Raw genomic sequence first — 14,567 nt, 5'->3', positions numbered from 1 at the left:
TTGGATCCTTGTGCTCAGCTAGGGACGGAGGACCTGGGAGCGTCAGCCTTCTTTGATATTGCACGGGTATGCTTCCTACTTTGAACAATTTGATCTTTACCTTGCTTAATAGCTGACGGTTGTGTTTCCTTTAGGCCTTGGTTCGTGTTAAAGCACTTCAAGACCGGTGCGTGGCCAAAGAAGGCGTCGTTTCTCGAGTGAGGAGGCATAATTCCAACCTGATGGATCAGCAGGTGCAATACAAGGAGGCCGTCCGTCTCTTAAACTCAGATCTGAAGGATGTGAAGGAGAAGTTAGGAGAAGCTGAGGGCCAGCAGAAGAAACTTGAGGAGGAGGTTTCGTCTTTGCGTGCGCAAGTAGTGACGGCTGGGACTGACGCAGTCGAAAAATTCAAGACAACCCAGTCCTTCATTGATTCCTATGCTGACTATTATGGCACAGGTTTCGATGATTGTCTGAAGCAAGTAGCGTCAGCTTATCCGGAGTTGGATCTGTCTAGAATCACCATGGATGCCTCCGTGCCGATGACTCCTGCTGCTAACAAAGATGACGAACCCCTCAGTTTGGATTTTTTGCTTAATGATGCTGGGGTTGTTTTAGCCCAGCCTGCTGTCCCTACCCCTGTCGAGTCTTCAGATCAAATTGCCAAGGATAAAGCTGACGGGGTCTCCAAAGACGCTCCTGCCACTTAATCCTTGCTATTAATTGTAATTTTTGAACAATGTTTTTAAGTGCCCTTATGTTTGTTGGGCTTTTTATTTTTTATATGGTGCTTGTTATCCGTCACTTTGAACACGTATATTGATGTTTTTTATTCCTTTGTTGACTTAATTTCAATGAGACCGTTATCTCTTTGTTTTTTTAGCCTTTTTCGATTAGCTCGTCATCTTTACAGGCTTGTTGGCTAGAGAACCTCGTTTGTAAGTAGTCTCATTTTTGGTCAGACCGCCAATCAATTTGACCGTCGACTTTATAAGTCCTTTAGTTCGATGATATTTTCATCCATTGGACCGTCAGCTCTGCAGCGTTGGCTTTTTCGGACCGTCATGCACTTGGCCTTGGCCTTGTTTTATTGGTCCGTTAGTTTTTTAGGCATGATCCATTTGATGATCGTCAGTTTTTTAGCTTTAGCTTTTCTGGGCCATTATTTTCCTTGGTCATTAGCCTTGATGTCTTTCGACACCTCCGTTGGTCCGTTAGTTTTGAAGGCCCGGTCCATATGATGATAACTTTATCTATTGGACCGTCAGCTTTTAGCTTTAGCCTTTCCGGACCGTTATTTTCTTGGCCATTAGCCTTGATGTCTTTTGACATCTTCATTAGTCCGTCAGTTTTTAAGGCCTGGTCCATATGATGATAGCTTCATCTATTGGACCGTCAGCTTTTTAGCTTTAACCTTTTCGGACCGTTATTTTCTTGGCCATTAGCCTTGATGTCTTTTGACATCTTCATTAGTCCGTCAGTTTTTAAGGCCTGGTCCATATGATGATAGCTTCATCTATTGGACCGTCAGCTTTTTAGCTTTAGCCTTTTCGGACCGTTATTTTCTTGGCCATTAGCCTTGATGTCTTTTGACATCTTTGTTGGTCCGTCAGTTTTTTCTTTAGTCCGTGTGTTACGGACTTAGTCGTTTTGGCCGCAAACTTAGTGGACCGTCGAAAAAATACACTTCAGCAATTTCTGAATAAAACTCCTCTTATTGCCATGCATATAAATAAAAGTAATTAAAACCAAATCCTGCCCCTTGGGCTAAAAAGTATTGTTGCGAAAAAACTAAAGTAAATGATAAATCTGAGGAGTAAAACTATAATTTGCTGAAAATAGAAAAGAGGTTGGTCTTCATGCTGCCGCTCCTATTGGTAGTACTTTCGCAGGTGCTCGGTGTTCCATGGGTGTGGTAGTTTCTGTCCCTCCAACGTTTCTAGGTGGTAGGTACCTTTTCTCTGCCACGACGAAACTCGGTAAGGACCTTCTCAATTGGGGCCGAGTTTCCCTTGGGTAGGGTCCCTAGCGGCACCCATGACCTTTCTAAGAACAAGGTCTCCAACTTGGAAGTCTCTGTATCGAACCCGAGAGTTGTAGTATTTGGCCATGCGGTCCTGGTACCTAGCGAGCCTTTGTTCTGCTGCTGCCCTGATCTCGTCCACTAGGTCTAGCTGTAGCCGCATAGCCTCGTCGTTTCTGTTCTCATCATGGTTGTGTACCCTGTAGCTTGCGAGTCCGACTTCGGCCGGGATGACTGCTTCGCCTCCGTACGTCAGGCGGAACGGTGTCTCTCCTGTGGGTGTTCTTGCCGTTGTCTTGTATGCCCATAGTATACTCAGCAATTCTTCAGGCCATATACCCTTTGTCCCCTCGAGCCGAGTCTTGATGATCTTGAGCAAGGATCGGTTTGTGACTTCGACCTGTCCATTAGCTTGAGGGTGGGCGGGGGAGGAGTAGTGGTTCTTTATTCCTAACTGTGAGCAAAAATCCCGGAAATGGTCGTTGTCGAACTGCCTCCCGTTGTCCGAGACAAAGACTCTAGGAATGCCAAACCTGCATATGATGCATCTCCAGACGAAGCTCCGCACGTTCTTCTCTGTAATTGTGGCCAAAGCTTCAACTTCCACCCATTTCGTGAAATAGTCGATGCCCACTACCAGGAATTTCAGCTGTCGTACGGCTGTAGGGAATGTTCCCATAATGTCTAATCCCCATTGTGCGAACGGCCATGGGGCTGTCATCGGGGTCAGCTCTTCGGTTGGTTGTCTAATAATGTTGCCGAACCTTTGGCATTTGTCACAGGCCCTGACGTAGGCTTCGGCGTCCTTCTGCATGGTGGGCCAATAGTAACCTGCTCGCACAAGCTTGTGTACCAACGATCTGGACCCTGAGTGGTTTCCGCAGATTCCTTCATGTACTTCTCTCATAACGTAGTCTGCCTCTTCCGTACCCAAGCATCTCAGATATGGTCGGGAGAAACCTCTTTTATACAGGACGTCTTTTATCAGGACGAACCTCGCCGCCTGGACTTTAAGTTTCCTTGCGGCTTCCTTCTCGTCCGGTAAGATCCCGTTTTTTAGGTACGACACTAACGGCGCTGTCCAGCTGCTGTCGGAGCATATTTCTTGCATGTTACTGAGATCTATCAGCGGGGAAAGCTGTACGAAAGAGAGTACATTACCAGGGATGACCATTTGTTCCGCTGAAGCGGCCTTCGCGAGACGGTCTGCTTGCTCGTTTTCTTCTCTGGGAATCTGGACGACTTTGGCTTCCAGGTCACCCACTCTTGGCCTTACTTCATCAAGGTACCTCTTCATCTTTTCGCCCTTGCACTCGTAGTCTCCATTTATTTGGTTAGTGATGACCTGTGAATCGCAATGGATGACTACCCTTGTGGCTCCTGCTGCTTTGGCGAGGTCGAGTCCTGCTATCAGAGCCTCATATTCTGATTCATTGTTGGTGGCGGGGAAGTTGAGACGGACCATACATTCAATGGTGTCTCCTTCGGGCGATAGCAGCACAATGCTGGCCCCTGCGGCTTGCTTGTTGGACGATCCGTCCGTATGTATACTCCATTGAGGGGACTCTGCTGCCCCCTTGTCTTCGTCATGGGTGAACTCAGTTATAAAGTCGGCGACAACCTGTCCCTTGATGGCGGTCCGCGGGCGATACTGTATGTCAAATTCGCTCAGCTCGATTGCCCATAATGCCAGTTGCCCCACGGCCTCGGGGCTGCTCATTGCCCGTCGTAAAGGCTTGTTAGTCAGGACGTTTACCGTATGAGCTTGAAAGTACGGTTTGAGCTTTCGGGCTACCGTAACCAATGCGAAGGCAAGTTTTTCCATCGGCGGGTATCTTTCTTCGGCACCGTGAAGCGCTCGGCTCGCGTAGTACACGGGCTTTTGCACTTTCTCTTCTTCTCTGACCAAGGCTGCGCTAACGGCTACGGGGGAGACGGCCAGATAGAGGAAAAGCTCTTCTCCCGGCTGCGACGGGCTCAACAACGGTGGGGAGGAGAGGTAAATCCTCAATTCTTCGAATGCTTGCTGGCATTCGTTGGTCCATTCGAAGGATTTTTTCAACGTTCGGAAGAAGGGCAAACACTTGTCCGTTGCTCTTGACACGAACCTGTTTAGCGCTGCTATTTTTCCATTGAGGCTTTGTACCTCCTTTACACTTCTTGGTGGTGCCATTTCCATAATGGCCCGGATCTTGTCCGGGTTCGCCTCGATTCCCCTTTGAGACACCATGAATCCTAAGAATTTTCCTGCCGTCACTCCAAAGGCGCATTTCCCTGGGTTGAGTTTCATGTTGTAGGAGCGGAGTGTATCAAATGTTTCTTTGAGATCTCCTAGATGATCTTCCTCCCTTCGGCTCTTGACTAGCATGTCGTCCACGTAGACCTGGACATTCCTCCCAATCTGTTGCGCGAACATTTTGTTCATGAGCCTTTGGTACGTTGCGCCTGCGTTCTTCAGGCCGAAGGGCATGACCTTGTAACAGAATAGGCCTTGTAACAGAATAGGCCTTGTACCCCCCGCTAGGTTCTTCCTTTTCGTTGTGCAGGTACCGTTGGCGACGTACGAGTAACGTGTGACTCACTGGTGGTATTATTTCCGGCATCATCAGTTGGCGCCGTCTGTGGGAACCGTTTTAGCACATTCTCGTTTCCAAGACAAAAGAGTTACATGGTACTCACTCGCTCAATGGCGACCACCAACGACGTTCAAGAAGAAGAATCCCCTACGACTGCGCTTGAAAGACAGGTGAGGACACTCGTCGCTGCCGTGGAGCGCCTCACAAAACAAAACCACGACCTAGAAGAGCAACTGAGACAGAAAAACGCAGCCCCCAACAATCAAGGAGCAGATCAAGAAGGAACCAGCGCCGACAGAAGAAACCAGGAAGGACCCCAGGCCAGCAACGCCCCAAGCAAACCAGAGCGACAGAACACAAGCATCCCCTCCCTCGCAGAAACCACTCCGCCACTTGTTATCGCAGAGATGCAAGCCATGAAGGAACAAATGGAGGTTATGATGAATGCTCTCAAGGGGCAAGTATCAAGCGACCTTGACGACCTTGTCAATCGAACTGATTCGCCGTTCACCGCCACCGTCAACTCCTACCCTTTACCAAGTAAGTTCCGCATGCCGCAGATAGACAGTTATGACGGGGTCAAGGACCCACTGGACCACCTGGAGACCTTCAAGACCCTAATGCACCTTCAAGGAGTAGCGGACACCATCATGTGTAGGGCCTTCCCTACAACGCTGAAGGGCGCAGCGAGAATTTGGTTCAGTCGACTGGCACCAAACTCCATCAGCACCTTCAAAGAACTCAGCGCTCAGTTTACCGCACACTTCATCGGAGGCCATCGATACAAGAAGTCTACAGCTTGCTTGATGAGTATGAAGCAGCGAGAAGATGAAACTTTAAGAGCCTACATCTCCCGCTTCAACAAAGAGGCGCTCTCGATCGACGAAGCTGACGATAAGATACTTGTTGCAACATTCACGAATGGCTTGAAGAAGGGCAAGTTTTTGTTTTCCCTATACAAAAACGACCCAAAGACCATGTCGGAAGTACTTTATCGCGCCACAAAGTATATGAACGCTGAAGATGCGCTGTTAGCTCGGGAAGAGAGGCCAGGAAGAGAGAACGGCAGGAAGACAATCGGCAGGACCAAGGCCGAAAGAAGGCAAGAACCGCAGACCGAAGGGACGAAAGGCGTCCTAAGCCCCTGGGAGGAAGGTTCACGAGCTTCACTCCGCTAACAGCACCGATAAATCAAGTCCTTATGCAAATTAAGGACGAAGAGGCTCTGACGTTCCCAGGAAAGCTGAAAAGTGACCCCAACAAACGTTCCCGGGACAAGTATTGCCGATTCCACCGCGACCACGGACACGACACGGCCGATTGCTACGACCTCAAGCAGCAGATTGAGGCCCTTATCAGACAAGGAAAGCTGCAGAGGTTCGTTAGCAAGGAGAAAGCGGATCCCCCCGCACAAGACCAACACCCCCGACGGGACAATGAGCGACCGAGACCCCCTATCGGGGATATTAGGATGATCGTAGGAGGAACGGCTGCCGCTGGGTCATCCAAGAAGGCCCGCAAGACCTATCTTCGAATGGTACAAAATGTTCAGCTGACGGGAGTCGTACCGAAGATAGTACGGAGAGAAGGTCCCATAATCGGATTCTCGGAGGAATACGCGCGACGCCTTCACCATCCACATGACGACGCACTCGTCGTCAGCTTGCGTGTAGGAGATTACAATATGCACCGGGTGCTGATCGACAATGGTAGTTCAGCAGATATCTTGTACTACACAGCGTTCCAGCAGATGAGGATCGATAAGGAGCGACTGATCCCAACAAACGCCCCGCTTGTTGGCTTTGGCGGAAGCCGAGTATTCCCATTGGGAGCAGTCACATTATCCGTAATTGTGGGTGATTACCCTCAACAGATAGCCAGGGACGTGACATTCTTGGTAGTTGATTGCTCGTCAGCCTACAACGCTATCCTCGGGCGACCCACGCTCAACTCATGGAAGGCGGTGACCTCCACTTACCACTTGATGATAAAATTCCCAACTGACTACGGAGTAGGGGAGCTGCGCGGAAGTCAGATGGCCGCACGCGAATGCTACATAGCCATGATGGAAATGGAGGATCAGGTTCAGGCTTTAAGCATTGAAGAGCACCGGACGGTAACGGAGCCGGTTGAGAAGTTAGAAGAGATACCCCTTGACAGTTTCGATCCTGCCCGGACGACCAAAATTGGAACACTCGCTAACCCCACGGTCCGTCAGGAGCTCATAACCTTCCTCAGACGCAATCGAGACGTATTCGCGTGGGGTCATGAAGATATGTCGGGAATAGATCCTTCAGTCATGGTGCACAGGTTGAATGTGTCGCCCGCCTTTCCACCTATCAGACAAAAGAAGAGGGTGTTTGCCCCCGAGCGAGACCGAGCCATAGCAGAGGAAGTCAGAAAGCTACAAGAAGCGAGCTTCATTAGGGAAGTATACTATCCCGACTGGTTAGCAAATGTAGTAATGGTGAAGAAAGCGAGCGAGAAATGGCAGATGTGTGTGGACTTCACCGACCTTAACAAGGCCTGCCCCAAGGATAACTACCCCCTCCCGAGGGTCGATGTCCTAGTAGACTCTACGGCCCGACACCAGTTGCTGAGCTTCATGGCGCTTTCTCGGGATACAACCAAATCCGAATGCACGAAGCCGACCAGGAGAAAACGTCGTTTGTAACCAGCCAAGGCCTATTCTGTTACAAGGTCATGCCCTTCGGCCTGAAGAACGCAGGCGCAACGTACCAAAGGCTCATGAACAAAATGTTCGCGCAACAGATTGGGAGGAATGTCCAGGTCTACGTGGACGATATGCTAGTCAAGAGCCGGAGGGAGGAAGATCATCTAGGAGATCTCAAAGAAACATTTGATACACTCCGCTCCTACAATATGAAGCTCAACCCAGGGAAATGCGCCTTTGGAGTGACGATTGGAAAATTCTTAGGATTCATGGTGTCTCAAAGGGGAATCGAGGCGAACCCGGACAAGATCCGGGCCATTATGGAAATGGCACCACCAAGAAGTGTAAAGGAGGTACAAAGCCTCAATGGAAAAATAGCAGCGCTAAACAGGTTCGTGTCAAGAGCAACGGACAAGTGTTTGCCCTTCTTCCGAACGTTGAAAAAATCCTTCGAATGGACCAACGAATGCCAGCAAGCATTCGAAGAATTGAAGATTTACCTCTCCTCCCCACCGTTGTTGAGCCCGTCGCAGCCGGGAGAAGAGCTTTTCCTCTATCTGGCCATCTCCCCCGCAACCGTTAGCGCAGCCTTGGTCAGAGAAGAAGAGAAAGTGCAAAAGCCCGTGTACTACGCGAGCCGAGCGCTTCACGGTGCCGAAGAAAGATACCCGCTGATGGAAAAACTTGCCTTCGCATTGGTTACGGCAGCCCGAAAGCTCAAACCGTACTTCCAAGCTCATACGGTAAACGTCCTGACTGACAAGCCTTTACGACGGGCAATAAGCAGCCCCGAGGCCGCGGGGCGACTAGCATTATGGGCAATCGAGCTGAGCGAATTTGACATACAGTATCGCCCGCGGACCGCCATCAAGGGACAGGTTGTCGCCGACTTTATAGCTGAGTTCACCCATGACGAAGACAAGGGGGCAGCAGAGTCCCCTCAATGGAGTATACATACGGACGGATCGTCCAACAGGCAAGCCGCAGGGGCCGGCATTGTGCTGCTATCGCCCGAAGGAGACACCATTGAATGTATGGTCCGTCTCAACTTCCCCGCCACCAACAATGAATCAGAATATGAGGCTCTAATAGCAGGACTCGACCTCGCCAAAGCAGCAGGAGCCACAAGGGTAGTCATCCACTGCGATTCACAGGTCATCACTAACCAAATAAATGGAGACTACGAGTGCAAGGGCGAAAAGATGAAGAGGTACCTTGATGAAGTAAGGGCAAGAGTGGGTGACCTGGAAGCCAAAGTCGTCCAGATTCCCAGAGAAGAAAACGAGCGAGCAGACCGTCTCGCGAAGGCCGCTTCAGCGGAACAAATGGTCATTCCTGGTAATGTACTCTCTTTCGTACAGCTTTCCCCGCTGATAGATCTCAGTAACATGCAAGAAATATGCTCCGACAGCAGCTGGACAGCGCCGTTAGTCTCATACCTAAAAAACGGGATCTTACCGGACGAGAAAGAAGCCGCAAGGAAACTTAAAGTCCAGGCGGCGAGGTTCGTTCTGATAAAAGACGTCCTGTATAAAAGAGGTTTCTCCCGACCATATCTGAGATGCTTGGGTACGGAAGAGGCAGACTACGTTATGAGAGAAGTACATGAAGGAATCTGCGGAAACCACTCAGGGTCTAGATCGTTGGTACACAAGCTTGTGCGAGCAGGTTACTATTGGCCCACCATGCAGAAGGACGCCGAAGCCTACGTCAGGGCCTGTGACAAATGCCAAAAGTTCGGCAACATTATTAGACAACCAACCGAAGAGCTGACCCCGATGACAACCTCGTGGCCGTTCGCACAATGGGGATTAGACATTATGGGACCATTCCCTACAGCCGTACGACAGCTGAAATTCCTGATAGTGGGCATCGACTATTTCACGAAATGGGTGGAAGCTGAAACTTTGGCCACAATTACAGAGAAGAACGTGCGGAGCTTCGTCTGGAGATGCATCATATGCAGGTTTGGCATTCCTAGAGTCTTTGTCTCGGACAACGGGAGGCAGTTCGACAACGACCATTTCCGGGATTTTTGCTCACAGTTAGGAATAAAGAACCACTACTCCTCCCCCGCCCACCCTCACACTAATGGACAGGTCGAAGTCACAAACCGATCCTTGCTCAAGATCATCAAGACTCGGCTCGAGGGGGCAAAGGGTATATGGCCCAAAGAATTGCCGAGTATACTATGGGCATACAGGACAACGGCAAGAACACCCACAGGAGAGACACCGTTCCGCCTGACGTACGGAGGCGAAGCAGTCATCCCGGCCGAAGTCGGACTCGCAAGCTACAGGGTAAACAACCATGATGAGAACAGAAACGACGAGGCTATGCGACTACAGCTAGACCTAGTGGACGAGATCAGGGCAGCAGCAGAACAAAGGCTCGCTAGGTACCAGGACCGCATGGCCAAATACTACAACTCTCGGGTTCGACACAGAGACTTCCAAGTTGGAGACCTTGTTCTTAGAAAGGTCATGGGTGCCGCTAGGGACCCTACCCAAGGGAAACTCGGCCCCAATTGGGAAGGTCCTTACCGAGTTTCGTCGTGGCAGAGAAAAGGTACTTACCACCTAGAAACGTTGGAGGGACAGAAACTACCACACCCATGGAACACCGAGCACCTACGAAAGTACTACCAATAGGAGCGGCAGAATGAAGACCAACCTCTTTTCTATTTTCAACAAATTATAGTTTTACTCCTCAGATTTATCATTTACTTTAGTTTTTTCGCAACAATACTTTTTAGCCCAAGGGGCAGGATTTGGTTTTAATTACTTTTATTTAAATGCATGGCAATAAGAGGAGTTTTATTCAGATATTGTTGAAATGTATTTTTTCGACAGTCCACTAAGTTTGCGGCCAAAACGACTAAGTCCATAACACACGGACTAAAGAAAAAACTGACGGACCAACAAAGATGTCAAAAGACATCAAGGCTAATGGCCAAGAAAATAACGGTCCGAAAAGGCTAAAGCTAAAAAGCTGACGGTCCAATAGATGAAGGTATCATCATATGGACCAGGCCTTAAAAACTGACGGACTAATGAAGATGTCAAAAGACATCAAGGCTAATGGCCAAGAAAATAACGGTCCGAAAAGGCTAAAGCTAAAAAGCTGACGGTCCAATAGATGAAGCTATCATCATATGGACCAGGCCTTAAAAACTGACGGACTAATGAAGATGTCAAAAGACATCAAGGCTAATGGCCAAGAAAATAACGGTCCGGAAAGGCTAAAGCTAAAAGCTGACGGTCCAATAGATAAAGTTATCATCATATGGACCGGGCCTTCAAAACTAACGGACCAACGGAGGTGTCGAAAGACATCAAGGCTAATGACCAAGGAAACTAATGGCCCAGAAAAGCTAAAGCTAAAAAACTGACGATCAATCAAATGGATCGTGCCTAAAAAACTAACGGACCAACAAAACCAGGCCAAGGCCAAGTGCATGACGGTCCGAAAAAGCCAACGCTGTAGAGCTGACGGTCCAATGGATGAAAATATCATCGAACTAAAGGACTTATAAAGTCGACGGTCAAATTGTTGACGGTCTGACCAAAAATGAGACTACTTACAAACGAGGTTCTCTAGCCAACAAGCCTGTAAAGATGACGAGCTAATCGAAAAAGGCTAAAAAACAAAGAGATAACGGTCTCATTGAAATTAAGTCAACAAAGGAATAAAAAACATCAATATACGTGTTCAAAGTGACGGATAACAAGCACCATATAAAAAATAAAAAGCCCAACAAACATAAGGGCACTTAAAAACATTTTTCAAAAATTACAATCAATTGCAAGGATTAAGTGGCAGGAGCGTCTTTGGAGACCCCGTCAGCTTTATCCTTGGCAATTTGATCTGAAGACTCGGCAGGGGTAGGGACAGCAGGCTGGGCTAAAACAACCCCAGCATCATTAAGCAAAAAATCCAAACTGAGGGGTTCGTCATCTTTGTCAGCAGTAGGAGTCATCGGCACGGAGGCATCCATGGTGATTTGAAAGTTCAAAAACGTGTACAAAAACACTTTTGAACGTTTAGACCCCCAAAAACTAACTTAACCAACACAAGCAATATGTTAAACAACTAGTGTGCGGAAACTTAACATATGCTATAATATGAAATTGGTTAAACAACTATCTAAGCCATAACAAAATAAACCACAGCAGATAATGTAAAGGCAGAGATAGAGAGGAAGGAAGATGCAAACACAGAGATAACACCAGATATGTTATCGAAGAGGAAACCGAAGACCTCGGCGAAAAACCTCTCCGCCGCCCTCCAAGCGGTAATCAATCCACTAGAAAATACAGTTGGGATACAAGGACAGCAATAGACCCTCCAAGCCTAATCTACCCAATGCACCTAAGCCCTCCAAGCTTCTTGCTCCAACGAGGTTGCGCCGAACCTTTTTCTTTTCTAGCTTTCCGGATTCCGCTACTACACCGTAGCATCAACCAATAAAGATTGGCTCCTTCCTAACTGCTTCCCAGAACTCCAAACGTCTGTCTCACAGAGATGATAATGGTGAGAACCAGGTTTGGTATAATGCCTCTCAAGGATTTGACAATGGAGAGGAAGAGAGTGAGGGAATTTGATGAGACTCTAAGGTAGAGATTGTGGGTGAAACAATCTGGTTTTTCTTTAGGGTTTCTCTCTCAAAATTCTCTCTGGAAGCTCTCTTTCAATCGTGGGTTAAAAGGGTATTTATACTGGAGTGAAGAGGAATGCGAAACGTCAGGTTTTTCCAAAACAGGGGTGGCTCGCGGCTTGACCTCGCGGCTTGACTAAGTCGTGAGATCCAGTCGCGAGTTAACCGTATGGCCAGTTGTCCTGTTTTGTCCTGTAGTGCTCCAGCTAGCATGACTGTTCATCTTCCAGCATGCTTGGCACGTGTGCATCTTCTGGCGGGTTGAAGCCGCGAGTCCACCCGCGAGTCCCAGCCGCGACACTCTGTTTTCTTGCACACTCTTGAGCAATCTTCACACTATCTCACTCACTACCCTTACAACAATCCCACCTAAATACAGGGTTACTAAATGCTGAATTACAAGCAAATTTGGCACGGAATAAAGCCAATTAGATGGTTGAATAAATTCAACCTTACATGATTCTAGACAGATCCAGCTCCGGATAAGCTGACGCTACTTGCTTCAGACAATCATCGAAACCTGTGCCATAATAGTCAACACAGGAATCAGTGAAGGACTGGGTTGTCTTGAATTTTTCGACTGCGTCAGTCCCAGCCGTCACTACTTGCGCACGCAAAGACGAAACCTCCTCCTCAAGTTTCTTCTGCTGGCCCTCAGCTTCTCCTAACTTCTCCTTCACATCCTTCAGATCTGAGTTTAAGAGACGGATGGCCTCCTTGTATTGCGCCTGCTGATCCATCAGGTTGGAATTGTGCCTCCTCACCCGAGAAACGACGCCTTCTTTGGCCACGCACCGGTCTTGAAGTGCTTTAACACGAACCAAGGCCTAAAGGAAACACAACCGTCAGCTATTAAGCAAGGTAAAGATCAGATTGTTCAAAGTAGGAAGCATACCCGTGCAATATCAAAGAAGGCTGACGCTCCCAGGTCTTCCGTCCCTAGCTGAGCACAAGGATCCAGATCCGTCTGTTTAATGAGAGATTCCACCCCCTCGATAGCGTAATCCTTGTGGGTCAACAAGCAACGGGGCCCTTCAATGACGGGACCAGAGGAGGTCATCACTCCTTTCCCAGCACCGTGACCAGACTTGGGGGGCGACTTCTTGGAGGGCACGTCCATAGGAGTGATGGTCACCTTCTTAGAAGAAGGATCATCCTTTCCGTCAGCCTTCCTCTTGACTGAACCCTTGAAAGAAGAATGAGGGGTTGACGCTCCTTCTTTCCCCATGGCTTTGTCTTCCTCCTTCTTACGGGCAGCAGCGGCCCTCACCCTTTGCTTCGCAGCTTCCATCTCTACACAAAGTAAACTGACAGATAAGTAAGAGCAAACGGAACAAATATGCCGACGGATTAAATAATGCATTTACTTACGCTTTCTAGAAAATTCTTCCAACTTCCGAGCCTCGACCGTCGGCTCAGGACCCCCACAATACAAATGAAGAGTGTCTAGGGTTATCAAATCCCTACACTTACGTTGCTCGAGCGGGATGCTGAGTATCCGACGGATGAATTCCCTTTGTTCGTCAGATACCTCTGGACGAGCGATAGCTGAAACAAAAGGGAATAGATGGTGTTAAAAGAGACGGTGAAAACTCCCTGGAAAGTGGAAAGGGACGATAAAAAGAAAGAGACGGGGACAACCTGACTCCCTAATATAAGCCCAAGTGTTATCAAAATAACCCCCAGGCAACGTATCCCACTCATCCGGACGGCACACCCAGTCCGTCCCCTTAACAAAGAAAAATCTATTCTTCCAATTCCTATTCGAGTCCGGCATATCAAACACTAATCTTAAGTTCTTTTCACGAGGTGCAAAATGGTATGTCCCTTTGGCGGATACTTTATGCTGGGGTCTGTAGCAGTAAAAGAACTCGTCTAGCGAAAGTTGACGGTTCCCCCCACTCAAGCGACCCCAAAGGACCTCAGCACCAATAAAGATCCTCCAGGCATTCGGCGCAATCTGGCTGACGGACAATCCCAAGAAATCCGCCAGCTGACGATGTAAAGCCGTCAGTGGTAATCTAAGGCCAGCTGCGAACATGGCATCGTACATCCCCACATCAGCAGTCCTCCCTGTATAACACTTCTCATTTTTTCTAGGGAGACGGAGGGGAATGTGATCTGGGATTTGGAAACGAATACGCAACTCATTAAAAACTCTGTTGCTCATCTTTGGGAGAAATTTATTGACGGCCCATTCCTCCGGAAGGATGAAGGGACGATTACCTCCAGAACTCCCTGAAGTTCCCTCACTGGACTCTTCGTCACCTTCATCCTCATTCCCGTCACTACTAACCTCGTTACCGTCATCCCTATCCCCGTCACTATCAATCTCCTCGTCGCCTTCCTCCCAGTTCCCGTCATCAACAATTTCCTCGTCGATCCCCTCGACCTCAACCTCACTTAACACCTTTTCCCTAACTCCCTCGACACGGTCTTCTACGTCAATACTAAGGGATTGGGCTGACGTTTCTTTTCCTGACGACTCAGAAAAGCCGTCGGACTCTTGACCTGAGCCAAAAACTTCGTCGTAGCCCGCTCCGTCGCGGACTGACGACTGATCACTCGACGCGTCACTTGACATCTGACTACCTACAAGTGACGGATACACTCTAAGTTCCTAGACTGACGTTCTCAATAAAAAAATTTTTTTTG

Source organism: Quercus robur, chromosome 6 (genome assembly GCF_932294415.1).
Source record: "Quercus robur chromosome 6, dhQueRobu3.1, whole genome shotgun sequence".
Taxonomy (NCBI): domain Eukaryota; kingdom Viridiplantae; phylum Streptophyta; class Magnoliopsida; order Fagales; family Fagaceae; genus Quercus; species Quercus robur.
The sequence above is the reverse complement of the archived record's forward strand: the minus strand, read 5'-3'. Positions refer to the sequence as shown.